This window comes from Drosophila guanche, unplaced genomic scaffold, assembly GCF_900245975.1.
Source record: "Drosophila guanche unplaced genomic scaffold, DGUA_6, whole genome shotgun sequence".
NCBI lineage: Eukaryota > Metazoa > Arthropoda > Insecta > Diptera > Drosophilidae > Drosophila > Drosophila guanche.
In genome coordinates this window covers 1,468,154-1,484,952 of record NW_022995749.1, presented here as the reverse complement: position 1 = coordinate 1,484,952, position 16,799 = coordinate 1,468,154, and the positions used below count along the sequence as shown (strand labels likewise).

General features: G+C 43.4%; 1 protein-coding gene across 1 annotated transcript in view; it reads right to left on the bottom strand.

Moving 5' to 3' along the window:
- The window catches only part of LOC117585111 (cGMP-specific 3',5'-cyclic phosphodiesterase), a 40,421-nt gene that overhangs the window by 21,574 nt on the left and 2,048 nt on the right, over window positions 1-16,799 (bottom strand). Inside the window, exon 2 of the mRNA XM_034274392.1 lies at window positions 15,436-15,473. The gene's annotated coding sequence lies outside the window, so the exon portion shown is untranslated. The remainder of the gene's footprint in view (window positions 1-15,435; window positions 15,474-16,799) is intronic.

Genomic DNA, 16,799 nt, shown 5'->3' with positions numbered 1-16,799 from the left:
CTATTTTTACACCAATAATGGCTCTGAGTTGTCGCTAAAATGTTTATAATGTTCATGCTGTAAATGTAAATTGCTTTTCCCACACAAACACTCATCCTTATACTCATGCCACATTCACTTCCAGTGCACAGATAAGTTGTAGCCGGCGCGAGATAAGCTCCTCATTTAATGAAACTTTTTTATTACTTCCTGACACTTCACTGAGCCATGTATTTAAATTACCCCCTGCCAGTCAATCTTAATGCGATTTCGACTGCAAAACTGCAGCAGAGTTCATCAGCAACAAAAATGTTCGAGTATATTCGAATGTCCTGGTAATGTAATGGGCTGGTTATATACATCACAAATGCATTGGATATAATCATTATGGAGAGCACTCAAAGAACCAGAAAAAGCTTTTAACGCCTTGTTCAAATAAATGAATGGGAATATCTGATGGATAAACATTAATAAATATGTATGTGTGTTCATACATATGCAAGTTCGATTGCTGTATCTTCCACTAAAGAATAATTGTATTCATTTGAAGACAGATTAAGTGCTGATTTCCATTTGAGCATAATTTCAGAAATATAAATACGGCTCTGGAAAAAGCACTTTAAACAAATTGAAAACACTGCTTAATATTGTTTGAGCAATTTTACTCTCTTCAATGATACTAAAAGCCACTTTAAGCAATTTTGTCCTTATATTATTCTGCAAATATCATTTTAAAATGAAAAATTAAAATGAGTTTCGCCCAACAAATTTGAATTTCCATTTAAGCAAAAGGAAAATTCACATTTAAGCTGAATCTGCAGAGCCATCAGCCGAAGAGACATATTCTCTGTCAGTCAGTCAATTAGAATGCTGAATCAGAATATTCTCGAGCTCTGTAGAATATGTATTTCCATTTTGAAATAAGAGAAAATACAAAAGTCGTGTCCATATTACGGCAATCCACCGATGCATGCCACATGAAAGGAGAAACACAAATTGAAAAATGGGTTAGGTTTGAACCAAAAGGAAATATGTTTGCCATTTTGGCCAAGAGACCAAGTTACAGAATCCCATTAAATTCGTTCGCTCGATGTAACTTTGTATTATCCCAATAGGCAGCACGAAAACGACACCCAAACTAGACAAAGAAAATTCTGCAGCCAGATTTCAGTGCAAGTGTGCGGGAAATGGGAAAATACAGTTGAAAATACGACCATTGGAGTGGAGCTCAATTCTTTTTTTGTATGATTTTTTTCCGAGCAAGTGTTGAATTTATGGCATCTGTTAAAAGAGTCGCATGTTGCCAAGAAATCCATACGAGAGATACAGATACATTTTAGCTCTTTCCGTGGGACACCATCTGCATTATCTGGCTAAAAAGTAGTCCCTGCAGCACGTACGATGAAATAACAAGCGAATTAATTAATTAATCGTTGGCCAAGTTTCGTGTTCGAGTGGAGCGACACATTAACGATGATCCTCCCTCCGGGCGGCTCCTGTTTGGGTTTTTATATAGATAAATGCCAGTATGTATAACGGATGGACACGAAAACCGAAATCTAATTGACAGTCGTGATTTATGCATGTTAACACATTAATTGGACATTCAACAGAATGGAGGAGGCCATCGAATGAATCAACTGAAAAGGTGTCCATGGCCACGACATGCTCCGGGACAAGGAACATCCAAAAATAAACAAGAAACAAGGAATAAAACAAGGACGATAGCAAGTCAAGGTTCATTTAATGGTCGACAAGGCCCCGGGGCAACAATTTCTGCCAAAAGAATGTTAACCGTCAAAGCAAAAGAAAGTCCCCGACGCCACTCCACCTCCAAGCCAATCTTCATGGCCAACTGTAGGGCAGAGAATTTCCTGTAGTCCGGGCACGTGTATCTGTGTGACTGTCTGAGTGTGTGTGTGTTCAAAAAAACTGAAAAGGAAAATTTGCATGAATGGCAAATGATTCTTGGGGCGGCACAACTGTGGCGAGTGGCAACTGTCCAAGAGCCCTGATTTTCTCACTCGAATATTGGCTTTAAGCAGAGGGAGTTGGAGCAGTCGGCTTGAAGGTGTAATCAAGAGGGTAAACCTTTATATTAATTGGCCATATCGCCTGACCTGGTAAAGTAAAGCTGAAGCGTTGCCAATAAAACTAAAGAGCCACAGATTAGCCGCAAAACAAAGAGCAAATGCACAGCAGAACAGAGCGAACAGCCGAACATATGAACATAAGAAACCGCAAAGATGCCTGAAAGCAAACAAGAAGCAACAAATGCACAAGCAAACATCCAGCGAGCTGTGGGACTTTTGCTTAACATTAAATTTGATTGAGATTAATAGCCAAATAAATGCTAAAGATTATTATGGCCGACTGGCAGCCATTGGGGAGGGGGAGAGTAATGGAAAGGAGTCCCAAAGAAACAGCCAAATTTCGGTGTTAAGTTTATTTCTTGTTAGCGGGCAATCGCTGTGGGACCTGGAGCCTCAAGATAATGCAATTTCATTCGAGCAAAATGATTTGCAGGCCTGTTAATTGTAGCGGGGGATCATTAGCATAAATCAGCAAACAAATGGAACTGCCCCATAAATTGGCAGTGACTAAGTGGGACTGAGTAAACAATTGTGTAATTTCATATTGGAACTGGTGCTGCCTGCCTGCCATGGGCCAGGCAATTGCCATTTGAAATTTATGTGTCCAACGGGGAGCGGACAGCCCGAATGTGTGCTTATCCAGGAGTCAATGTGTCACTTGGATCTCCCATTGGAACTTGACCGCACCACCCCAGCCACTGCCACACCGCCATTGCCACCGCCACCGCCACAACCCAATGAACTACGTTTGTCCTTAGCTGTCAGCTGGCTGCTGGCCACTGGGTTAGTTTGTTTGCCCAGCTCTGGCCAGCTATTTATCATGCAACAAACTTACGTTTGTCATCCAACCCACATTTCCCAGAGGGTGTGGCCCCAGTCCCAGTCCCAGTCCCAATCCCAATCTTGGCCCCTAGATCCCAGTCCCTGGCAGACTATTAACTTAGCTACTTTGTGCCCTTTTCTTTTTCGCATACATACATTTTGTTTATGAAAATCATTTGCACCAACTTTGGCGCAACTACACACAGAGATGTGTGCTTCTAGCAGCCGAAAAGTATGCTACAGGCATGTACTCCAGCGGCGGCAAACAGTGCGTATGAGCAATGTGTCAACTATGAACTTTTGCCTCTCTCTCTCTCTCACCGTGTGTGTGTCTGCTCTGTGTCGTGTGTGACATTCATGATTGATGCATGTGTTTGAGTTCCCCATCCCCATCCTCATCCCTATTCCATCCTTCCTTCCTTCCTTCTTGTCTTCCTGGCTCCACTCCACCCTCTTGCTGTATCCTGCTCCGCCCCAAGAGCGAACTTGTTGGCAGACATTTGCAATTTTTGCTGCTGCTTTCGTTTTAATGATTTCAATCAAGTCAAGTGGATTTGCATTCTTGTTTAACTTTTCATGGCCTGCCCTCCATCGCCTACGCTTCTCTCACTGTCATTATCGCCTCGCTGTGTCCCTGGTTCCCACTCTCTCCGTTTCTCTCTAAGTGTGGCAAAGTGGGGTCCCTTATCGGGCTGCGCGCATCTAAGTGGGTCAACAGCAGCGAGTGTCGTGGCAACAATGGCCACGTCCTCCTCTTGACCACGTTTTAATGGGTCCGTCAGTCGCGGCTGCTTATTAGCATTAATTGTGAATTAGAATTAGTTGTCCGATGTGCGTGACTCGCTCTAGACTTCCTCGCTTTAAACTAATTCATCATCGGTCAGAGATTCCTCCATTCGTGATTTGCAGCTGGCAAAACAAAAGCCAGCAATTGGATAACGAAAACTTGGCTGCGCAACTCAACTGCTGGCATTCGGTCAAATTACATAAAACATATTTTAATAAATAAATTAAAAAGCGAGCGAGGCAAATCTGCAGTGAAAACATTTTTGAAGCAAAGTTCGGGCAAAGTGAAAAGTTTCTGCGAATTTCCTGTTGCATGCCGATGGCATGCAGAGAAGAGTGCTCTCCTTTTCTCCTTTTCCATCAAAGGAATAGTTCATGATGTCGGCAGGAGATCGCCGCAGGCGGTCATTTATCAAGAGAAAACTTTTCAAAAGTGAAAATCCAAATAAATGTACATTAGCAACGCTCCCTCCTGACAGGAGTTGCTATGGGAAAGCGCTTTCCCAGTGGGCCGAAACTTGCGTTGGAAAATTAATTTTATTTAAGGCCAAAAAGGCAAACCATTTAGCTGGACGGACACCACACCGCAAACTGACTTTCATTCGCACTTGATGCGGGCTAATTGAGGTTGACGATTCTCTGGGTCCAGCTCTTTTAATTGCAGTCAATTTTGGGGCACCCCTGCTACCCCTTGCACTCGTACTCCCTGAAACACTTGCCACTTTGATGGCTGCAGATTAACCAAAGCTTCCGGCTGCCTGTCGACTCTGACTCAATTGACTGGAAGCGGCAGCCCAGGCCGAAGCAGGCGTGACTTGGCCGGAAGGCGGCAGTGGAAGTGGGCAACATTGACATTAAAGATATATGTATTTATTTCGCGTCACAAACTTCGATATGTGAAACATTATCGCCAGGGTCTAAGCAGGGATATCACTCGATATGCCTCAAACGGGCATAATAAAAAGCCATCGCAATTCGTTCAAGTAAAAGGCATTAAAGAAAGAGAATAACTTGTGATGGTATGGAATTAAGTATGGAATCAATTTTATCTCTTATGGAAACTATCATAAAACTCTTTCATGGTCCACTTTATGGGACTTGCAGCTACCATCCTGCAACCTATCGTGCCTCATAATTCGTTCAGGCTGCTACTGGTCGTGCCCCTCTGTCATATCCATTACAAAAAACTCAGTGTACAAGTTGTAACAACCTTCGCTTTAAAATGGCACAACTTATGTATTGCACAACTGGCGCAAAACTTTTACAATGGCAATCCGGAAGCGAAACGAATCAGGGACGTGCTGGTACGGGTGTGGCTATAGACAGGAATAGGAACAGGCAGAACACCAGCTGCTGGTTACGGGCTAGAGCTACATGAACATGAGCAGGAACAGCAGTAGGAACAAGCTGGAGCCGTGTAAGCCACGGGCACAGGGGGTAAAAATAACAGTCATGGACAATGGACCACGGGGCGTATGAGTCTCCGCTTTCATTTCGTTTCGTTTCGTTTGTCTAGTGGCAGGTTGCAGCTGCACGGGGATTGTGCACAGACAGTTACACGAAACTGGAGGTAAGAAATTTAATAAAGTGAAACTACATTCCGTCCGTACAGCTTCACTTGTTGATGTTGATGGATACTCGTATTTTGTGGTTCCCTAGGCAACGTGCAACCATCCAGCAATTGCGCCACTGACAAGCTCATCAAGGTGGAAAGCCTTTGGAAATACCTTCAAGTTTCCATCTTATTACTTGATGTTTGCCTTATGAATATTTAAGGAATGCACACAGAGATTCCCCGAGACAGACACTGTTCTCCATTAGTGCACATTTATGCAAAAGTATGTTACTTTCTGCTACAAAGTGGCGAAGGTATTTCTTCCCAACGCCCTGACACCGGAAAGTTCTTTCTACAGCATAAATTATTATTACTACCCGGGCAACTCTTCCAGCAGATTTTAGCGAGTTCATGAAGGAGGAGCATCCATATACGAGCACGAGTAGGAGTAGAAGTACTTGCTATGGATGGTCATGTTTATGCATTTTGTTTGCATGCGAGCGTGCGAGCGAGTGTCAAGTGCAGGGTAATTCATTCGAATTTATGAGAACATGAATCAAACAAGAGTCAGGCATGCGAGGTAGCATATTTTCCACCTTCAAATGATTGTCACATCTTGTTGGTCTTCCACTCACATTGCTGTTTCGGGTACCTCTCCTGAGGTCTGTCACCCAATAAAACTCAATGTCTGTCCGACACATGGGCCCCAGGTGCCTTCGACTTACAACATTCTGTATGCAACTTGCAAAAATGTTGCAAAATGGCCAAAAATACACAGAACCAAATGTGAGCAGGCAAGTGGAATCGATGGGGAGGCAGTCACCTCCCACCAACACACTCGTTGTGGATAACCTTAGATGATGATGAAGATGAAGATCATGATGTACTTGTATCCAAATCGAAATAAACTGCAGCTAAGCCAAGGACCATCCTTGGGAGGGAACTTGGAACGTTTTCATTACACATCTCGTATGTGTATGTCTTTGAGTCAGAAACCGAAGGGAGATAAAAATGTTTGTTGCCCGGACATATAACTTTTATAAGGCCATCGGCCGTCGGCCACTGAGGCCCTGGGCTCCGTGCTCTGTGCTCTGGGAGCCAGAGACAAACAATTCTCGTACTTCGTAGCCGTTTCCCTTTTCCTTTTCATATAAATGCTGTCGTCTTTCCGTTTTCACCTCCGCACATGGCGGATATTTTACAACTTCCGGCAGCCCAGCGTCTCGCCGCCACTCCTCCGCCCGACCTTTAGCCGTGCATCTGTCGTGGCCTCAAGTGTAAGGAACGGTCGTTAAATTTTAACACAGATGTGTTAATGCCCTCCCCCCGAAGGCTGCACCACTCCTAAAAGACTTTCCTTTTGGGGTGCAAACAATGTCAGCGAGCCACACGGTTGCGGGCTCTGGGCTGGGCCAAATTTGTTTGACGAATTGCCAAAACATCTGAGCAATTTGTGCCCCGAGCGTGAACAAAGTTTGCCAAATAAATTTGCCAAATGTCAGCGGAATAAAAAACACGAATATTTCATTCCTTGCAACGTTGGCTCCTGCTCAAGCTTTTACGGGCAAGCTGCAACAATAGCTGTATGGTGGCAGTCGGCCATTTGTGTCTGAAGAAGGTGGAAAGCAAAGATTGAGCTGTGTGGTTGTCTGGCAAAGTCACACCTACCGTTCTGACTGTGTAGGAGATGATTAAGTGAAGAATTCCGTAAGTAGAAGGCTATTTACCAACTCATGTTGCACTTTTGCTAACTAACTCTCCTCGTAATTTGGATCTGCACCAACTTTCCAGATACTTTCTATAAAAGTAACAAGAATCTATGTAACTTGTGTAACATTTTTGTACCTTCTTCATTATGTAATGCAATTTGTTGCACAACTCTGCACCCCAAAGGCCCAACTACAGCTTGCCTCAAAAGTGAATCAATAATTTCCCCCTTGTTCATTCTCTCGATTATGTAAGGGGGAATGAGTGGTGTTTGTTCGCATTTTTTAGGGTGATCAGATGAGGTGCGAGAAACTGGACTCGAGTGTGGTGTTGCCCCGCTAAATGGTCGCTAATTTCAGTCTCAAGTATTTACAAATCACATTTGCATTTAGCGGATTGACGCACGCCCCTCCCTCGTCGCACCCAGCTGCTGGCTGGTTGGTTCGTGACAAGCTTCAATTAAAATCTTTAGAGCCAAATGAAGAGGCTTCTAATGAAGACTCTCTCTGTTCTCTCCTTCTGGTTCATTACATAATTTTGCATTAATCGCGTCGACGCTTGACATGAATTTCCCCATCAGAGGACATCAAGGAGCTGTCGTTTTGATGTGCTGCTAAGTTGCTGAATCAGTGTGGTGCTCTTGTGTGATGGCATCCGTCTCACTATCTTTAAACGCTGTCATGTCAAGCGTTCATGTTAGTTTTGTCCTTCCACTTGTCCGCTGGTGGACGATTCCATTTTTCTCCCCCCACGGCCTGAACATACATATTCAAAGGGGAACACGCAAACGCAAACGCACACGCACCATCTGCATATCAATCAGATGCCACAATGCTGTCACTCTTCTGTCACACTGTGCCACACGGCGTGAGTGTGAGAATCCCTGTCAGGCTGTTGTCCCTGTCCCAGCTTTTGGCTTGCTGTCCTGCGTTCCATCTGCAGTTTGAAAAATATGAAACGTTCGCGTTTTGCATATTTACTTTACGTTTTTCCGATTCCGTTTCCTATTTCTATTTCTATTTCCATTTCCACTTGCTCCTGCTGCTGTGACATTTTCAATGGATGCCATTTTATATTGTATGCATACCACCTTTTCCGACTTCAATCTACAGCCACCCTACTACCCACCGATTCAGTCATGTTGAAAATTTTAGTCGCGTTCCCTCGATAGAAAAACTCAATTAAAATGCTCGACATGTCGCAAATCAGTTGAATTCCTGTACAGAATTCACAGACAGAATGAATACATTGTTAAATGTATTCTGAATTGATTGTGGAATAAATTGATTTCCCCTCGCCCTCTTCCTCACGCCCCTTTGAATCGCTCTGCTGTGAAATGCACTTTGAAAATATTATCATTCGATGCCGACAATGTAACTAACAAACAATCTGCTGGCAGTTGTTTGCATTTCCTCGGGCAACAATTTCGTCCTTCCGTCGATGCTGTTTGTTGCAGAGGCAATAATGTTGTGGATGCCATTTTCACTTGCATGACTTTTCCGAAATGAAATCTTTCCATCTGCTACTGGCTGGGTACTGGCGCCTTCTTGAATATTCTGAGCTGAAGAGCAGAGAGCAGAGAGCTGAGCTGAGGTCAGCAGTGGCCCAAAAATAGACTTTATATTTCGTTTTACTTACAAGCTTGAATGCACAGTCATATTCTGGTCACATATGGGGAGGGGTGGAGCAACTTCATATTATTCATACGCCCTGCTGGCCCTGCTGGCCAGGCCGATGCCCATTCGACAGCATCGCCAACTAGTTATGTGGTTCACTAGCACAGCGATGGTACATATTATCAACTACAAAAATACTTGTATGCATGGCATGGCGTTAGGAATATGGATATGGAAATGAAAATGAATTTCAATTGTTACGCTCCAGAAGCGCACACAATTCAAAGCATACATCAAGGCGGAGTTCCGCCTTTGTGGCATGCCACACAAAAATAATAGTGAATATTAAATTCCCCTCATTTGTAAGTCGAAGCAGCTCGCTGGCTGCTCGCGTGGCGTGAAGCATTGCGGTGGGGCAGGATAACCATAAGGAAACTACTCGTACTGTTTCAGCGTTGAAAAATCAGTGCCTGTTCCCCTTAGTCGTGGGGGTTTGTGTGTGCTGCTTCTATGATTTACGTTCCATTCGCCAGGCCCTAATGTTGTGGCGGTTTGTACAGATTGATTGCCAGCCATCTACATAGAAAGGAGAACTCTGAACTGGCTAGCAACATGGCAGATCGGAATTTCCCACATATTCTGCCACAAGGCTTACTATGAAATCTCGTGTTGCCTAGGATACGGAGTGGGATTGGGGCTGGGAGTGGGAGTGGTGTTGGGTGTGAAAGACTGAAAGAAACCCAAGTAAATCCTTTGGCAAGCAGAGACTTACATCTACCTACGCAAAAGGACACATGTTCAATATTTGTAGTCAAAGATGATGATGATGGTCGGGCCAAAGGTTGGTAAATTTACATACAACGATTAGCAGCTAATAGATTAATATTTTGTGTGTGTTGTTTGCCTGCCACACAAGTAGAAAATGCCCGAAATTATCGCCAACGCTATTTCCTTTAAAGTGACAAGATGTATATCGTATGTCAATACATTACGCATCCGCCACGTGGCTCAACACACTTTTTTGGGGGTGTATATACATATATCTGACTGAGAGTGGCACTCGTAGTGGGTGCTGCCGGTGCGTGCACGAGTTGTTTGCCACAGACGGAAGATTGATTGAATCGAGAAGTGACGATAACAAGCGCAAAGTGAAATGGAAAAGCAAACAGCAGCAGCAACAGCACGTCACAGATGATACACAACTATTGTACTGCTACAGTCAGCACTGGCTTGAAACCCCAGAGAATTTCGACTTAAAGCTACAGTTACTCATGCTGGAGTCTTTGCTGTACGAGACATATGCGTGTGTGCGTGCTATTCAAATGCTTGACTGACGCCATTCCTTTTTTTAGTTCCCTCCCAACCCGCCAGCAACGCACATTGCGTGCACGAAAATTTATGCACACGTTTATGGTTTTGTGTGTTTTTTGTGTGTGCTCTCTGTGTGTGTACGTGTAGGTTTGCAGGTAAGTGCTTTATGCCTTTGGAGAGCTAATATTTGTTACACTTTGAACCTGCGTGCACCTTGAACTTGTCAAATTGTTTCGATTAAAGTTTCTCCAATTGTTAAAGCCTACATTTGGGCCATTTGCAACCCACCCTTTGGGCAGGGCATAAAAGCAATTAATTTCCTTTTTATTGCATGCGCCTTTTCCTGTCCTTCGAGTCCTTGAAGTCCACGCTGTTGGCCGTTAGTCATCTTCTGCCGTGTCCCTGTAGCCGGCCCTCGAAAGCGCCCGCGAATCGTTTTTCGTGCCCATTGGTGCCCATAAAAACGGTAATTAAACACGAAAACTAGTGTCGCATGGCGTATACGTGACGTGGGTAGGTTTCTCGTTTAATTGCTGTCATACGCAACGTGTGTGTGCAGCAGCAGCAGCAGCAGTCAGTCTCTCTCCTGTCGAACCATCTCGAGAGCATCATCCGCTTTTGCAACGAAACTCGTGATTTCCCGTTTGAGAATGCTTTGAATACTTATCGGATATTTATGGCTAATGCCTAAGAGCATTACTCTTGCTCTGTCTCTCTGCCTTCTCCTCCTCCACCTCCGTCGTCAGGTATTCAAACGACTTCATTTGCATTTGAAGCAGCTCTCTTTGAGTTTGTTTTTAAGACCTGTTAAGTACGTTCCGAGTAAATAATGACCACGAGTACGAGTACAAGTATATGCCACATAAATACAAGTTTTGTGGCACATTTCATCCACACAAAAACCGGAAAAAAGGCAATTTAGATTAAGTCAACTTAATTAGGGTTATTAATTAGCACAAAGTTTGCTATGCTCTGCTCTGACATGGCTGAGGCATCTGCCTCAGGTGTTTGGTTCTAACACCCACACACAGATACGACACATGAGGCAGTGGGATATGGGATATGGGATAATAAGTCAGCTGCAGGGCCTTCACAGCAAGAACAGCTATAAACCTGAGTGGAGTTAAACATCAACCTGAGCCTGTAGACTGTGGGCTGCATAATTACATGAACATTGTTGCCTGTTGTACGCTCCTGGAAATATGTTTATGACCGTTTATGCTGATGCTCTTTTGTCTCATTTGCATGGAGAGCTGGGCGGAGCGGCCTTGATGCTGGAAGCTCTAGCTGTAACTGAGCGGCTCAGTCCTCGGCATGTCTGTCTGTCTGTCTGCATGGCTTCCTGTTCGCTTATTTGCAACCTCAAGCGCTCTTCACTGCCACACAAAAGCCCAGGCATATATGGGGCTAAAACAAAAGCGCAACAAAACAGCGGCATGAACATGACCCTTAAAACAAAAAGCGAATGACAACCAACACATGACTGTTGAAGCTAACGAACCAATGTGGCATAGATTTTAAGCATAAACAGCAGCAAGAGCAACAGAATCGCTTACGGAGAGACGAACTCTGGTGGCACTTAAACGTGCCACAACAGCAACAGCGACGGCAACAGAAACCGACTCCCGACTCACAAGTCAACTCAAGACAGGACTGTGTGGATCTTCAATTGTACAACCGCAGAAACAGACAAACACTCACCCATGGCACATGGCCCACACCCACCCATTGACACTTTTGCACATGTCCTTTTGCAGATTTGATGGCGGAGTGAGTGGCGGAGTGTGGCACGAATGAAGATGAAAGCTTGTCCTGCGGCGTTGCCTGTGTATTTAGTTACATTTGCAAAATAAAATATTCATACATTTGCTTAGCAGCGAGTACTTTTGACGCTCACTGTTGCGCACCAAGCCCCATGACTGGTAAACCGGATGCCACCATGCCAGCATACCCCCATCAACATGCAGGGTGCCCCTCTACCATCTCATATATGCATGTATGTATGCATGCGTGCATGTATCTGTGTGTGTTTGTGTGTGTCAGTCTGTGGATTTTATGTGGCTTGGGTAGCCTATTCTGCCCTTCACCTATGCGCATTTATCTCCTCACATCTCGGGCTCTGGTCTTCACAACTTGCTTACATTTCACAATTTTCAACTTACTCTCGAGCACAATTCAACATTTTCCAGAGCAAAGTCTACCACGGTCTACACCCATTTCCAAGCAGAATTTCCACTTTCTATAGTTTTCATGTTTTTTTATGGCCGTGTGTGTGTGTGTGCTTTTGGTTCCCTTTTGAATTTTAGTTAAAAGTTTTTTCCACTCGGTTTGTTGGCCAAACAAATGCGTTCTGCGTTCCACGCTCCACGTTCTTCCGGTGGGGCTTGAAAAAAACATAGAAGCGCCTAGTTTTCCATCAACGGCTCAACGGCTTGCACAAAATACCTTCTTTTTTTATGCAAAAGCATTAAACGCTTTCCCAAGCATTTATAGTTTTTTTGGGTACCACTTTAATTACTTAAAAATATGTGTGGGTCTTGCAAAGCAGATTTAAAACAGAAAATTGTTTTCATTTCCTGCACAACAAATACACCCGCCGCTCTACCCCTTAAAGAGAGATTTCGCAGCCAGGGGAGCTGGAATGAATAGGCCATTTACATAATAACTATTCCGCATGGAGGACGACCGCAATATAACATTAACTAATATCACCGACACTTTCCAGTGGCAGAATCCATCCACAAGGGTCCGACTAAAAGGGTTGTCGTTGTCGTTGGCATTGCTGGTGCCGTTTGCCCCACTTAAGAGCCTTAAAAACTTAAATGTCAGCAAAATGGAAATGGAAATGATTTCATTAGATTAGTGAGGCATAGTTTGGGGGTGAAATTTCAGCTACGGCAATGTGGAAAATTCAATTTAAAGCGCACTCGGTAGGACCCATATATATTTCCCTTAGAGACTAAGCTGCGGATATGAAACTGATTTATTGATTGGCATAAATCACTAGCAACGATGTAGAAGGGATCAACACTCGCTAAAACCTTTGACAAAATATCAAAACTGATTTTATTGAAAAGCATCCGCAAACGTAGTTATTTTTAATTCAAATTTGTCGAGCTATGGGGCTTAAGGTGGGACTTGGACTGTGACTGTGACTGTGCTGGAACGAGTCAATCGAGTGAGTCGAGTGAAGTCAATTCAGAAATTGTTATGCAATTAAATGTGGCTCGGGGGCAAGATCAACCGGCAGCAGAACAGAACAGGAGAACAGAATAAGTATTTTAACAAATTGTTGTTTATATTGAATTCATTTAAATAAGTTAATCTACAAAATTAAACGAGTATCGCATCGAATTATGTTAATTAAATGAGCAATGCATAAAACGAGAGAAATTCCCATCACCAGAGAGCAGGGAGCAGCCGGCAAGCAGAACTTGGCCAACTGGTTGACTTATTTATGCCGCTCGATTAAGCCACAGGAGTCAGAGGCACTTTTATTTAATTTTTAACCATTCGAAATTTACTCCCTTTTTATTGCTATCCGTTGACGTTTTCATCTTTGGGCCTCTTTGTAGTTGCTGGTTAACCGTTTTGGGCTTTATTCAACCACTCGACACGCTTTTAATCCTAATTAATCCTTTTCCAGCGAAAAGTTCAGCGCACAACGCAGGACGCAGCTGGGCAGCGGCTTAAAGGGCAACATAATACTTGAAAGTTGGCTCGAAAGTAAAATGTCGACACTGCCACCTTTTCGACTTGTCGCAAATTAACTGAATGGGCGCGACTCTTGTTCCACCACCACCACCATCACCAGCAGCAGCAGAAGTAGTGGAATAATTTAATTATGCCCATTCCGCTCGAAGAGTTAACGGAGACCATTCATCCGCCCAAAGAGGACTCAACCAAGACTCGTGTGTGGGCGGGAAACAGCTATGTATATGGCGGCGTTCAAAAGTCAGCGTTTTTGCCGCTCCCAACGATTTTTCAGATAACTGAAAACCTGATCTCCCGCTATCCCATGGAATTTACTGGGGGAACTACCAGATTTGCAGGGGAATGGGTTGAAGAACCACTGAGATCTGCAATGATTCATCGGGGAACGATTTTAGCTCGTAAAAGACTTAAGAGAGTCAAAATTGAAAGTCACTTCTCTTTGTTATTTTGATGACTTGTAGGGCTAATAAATATGTATACATTTTTACATTTCTATGCCAGCTTACAATTGTATTTGCTTTTCTAAACCCTTTCACATTGATATTCTTTAATGACTTTGAAATACATTGTTTATTTGATTATTCTGGGGTAAAATAATCCTTTATTTGTAATGTAAAATGTTATGGAAAAACTTTCTCATTTGTCATTGGGACATATATAATTTGTACAAGTACCCAGCACCCAAAGATATGCTATTAGGGAACAATTTAGTTGTCACATGAAATCCTTATGAATGTTAATTAAATATCAATATAACTAGTAATTTCTGAATCGTAATCGGACAATTCCCTGAGCTATTAGGTATGGGGAGCTCGGACCCATTTATGCGAGTATGGCCTCCCCTTTCGAGTGTTACTCGTGGCGTATGCGTAATTTGAGTTATTAAATTTATTGCTAATTGCCGTCGGCTCGTAACGTAAGGGGCCAGCAGTGTGTTCGAGTGTGTTCCCGCCCTGCAAATACAATTATTTACGTGGCATCGCACGAGGCACAAGGCAGTACCAGCCTGTGGTAGGTATTTTGGTGTATTATTATATAATCAATACACATTGAGGGCAAAGCAAAGCCTTTAATTGAATTTCGAATCGGTAAATAATTCGGTTTTCGGTCAGAACCTCAGAGCTGCCACAAAAGGAGTCACAAAACAAAACCCAAAATAAAATTGTTCGCTCTAAAAAATAGCATGAGAAAATGTTGAGGAAAAGGAAAACACAATAGAATACAATGGAATAGAATAGAAACATAAAAAAGAACGAAAAATTAGGAAAAGTGGTAACAGGATACTCGCATGTGAGCAGTGAGAAAAATATGGAGATATAGGGAAATGGCATAGCAGAGAAGGCAGATAAACCAGGGGAAATAAGAGGATATGTGGCAGAGGAAAATTGAAGCGTTTGAAGGGAAAGCGACACAACCTCAGACAATAATTTTCGCCATGGGAGTCGAGCAGAAAACAAATTTAGGACGAAAGCCAGACCAAAACCGAAAGCCAAAACGAATCGGACCACGTTTTATGCCCTTTATCTTTCCTTTTCCTTTTCCTCCTTTTTTCGTTTGTTGTTTCCGCCCAAAGCCACACGAAGGAAGGTGAGACGATGGTGAGTCTCAGAGGGAGAGGAAAGCCAAGTAAACGTGGCCAAAACTTTTGCCAAATCGCGACTCAAAGTGGCTCAGACGGATAAGCGCCGCACAAAACGGCAACCGCTGAACTTTTCCCCGTGCTTCTACTCGGCACTTTCTTCCAATATCTTGTTGGTTGTTGTCCCGTGTATCTGAAACTCGACAGATACGTACGTACATGGCGTACAGGTTGTTTTCTGGACATGTCACCATTATATGTTATTTAACTTACTAATTCTGTTTTTGCCTTCGATTTGATTTTTGTATCGTCTGCAAATGAGAAAAGGAAATAAATTGGTGTCAGACAGAAATCTCCAAAAATTAACTAAAACTAATTTAAAAACGAATTAAGCTGGCGTGAAATTATTGCAGAAAAGTGGGGCTATATTTATGAACGCATCAGATCGAATTAGTGTCAGTTTAATCTATTATTTAATTTCCATCTTAACCTCTCATATATTTGCATCTCTTACTGAATCAATAAGCACAAATGGAATGGTCTCCAGGGCCACGACAACGGGGCGTTTAAATAAATGAATTGCTGATTAAATGAAGTTGGACAAAGACGGAAAACCAGGACATGCGGAATGACTGAACAAAGACGGAAGGCAGGACACGCAGGACAGGCGGCAGGACATGTGGAGTGGGAAATGCTAACAAACAACAAAATGAAATTCAAAGAATGCCCAAGAATTTGTGGAACAAAATAAACTTGTAAAAATGGGCCAAAGGTTGTGGGGATTTCGTTAAGACAATGAGAATGAGAATGAGAATGAGGGAGGGACAAAGCATTGGGACAAGGTTAAGCCGGGGAAGAAGACACGGACAGCCAGCGAACAGCGAAATGTGCGCAGAGACACCATTTTATGGCCAATGATGGGGGACACTGTAGGATGGAGGACACCGCCGGACGTAGGGCCTACGCCGAGAATGAAGGAACAATAACAAAAGCAAATACACATACATACTCGTACTCGCATATCTTGGCACAAAAGCCAATGAACGTCAGTCAGTGGCAGACGCCGCACGGACGAGGGTAAAGCCAGAGAGGCAGGGGCACGTGCCACGAAAACAGTGTGAAGCAAGAGAGAAAACAAAACGGCCGCATTGCCGGAAGTGCATGCCGCATGGCGGAGGGGTAATCGGTCGCGGCGAGGACTATTTATAAGCGGCGGCCTCACTGAAATCGGGACTCCATATACCATATAAATCCGTACGACCTTAACATTCCCCGCATTACATAAAAAATACAAACGAGAGGATTCCCACGAGATCCGAACTGGTGGGTTGGGTGTGCGGCTACAGACAGGTACGGTGGAGCGCACTTTAAAAGCTTTTAGGAGACAGAAGGGTCTGGCTCCTTCTACTATTCAAATCCTTGTTCACTTAGCTAATACAGTTTTTCGGTTAACGAATAGGGCTGCAGTAGAGGATGAGAAAATTGAGTATATAAAATGACAGAAAGCAGGTTGAGTCTCCCTCGACTTACCGATGAAGTAGTTGCATGAAAGCATTAAATAATGGCAATTTCAATTTGGCTATGAATCAAGAGATATTTCAGTCAACCATCTTGATTGTCTTTAATCCATAGAAAAT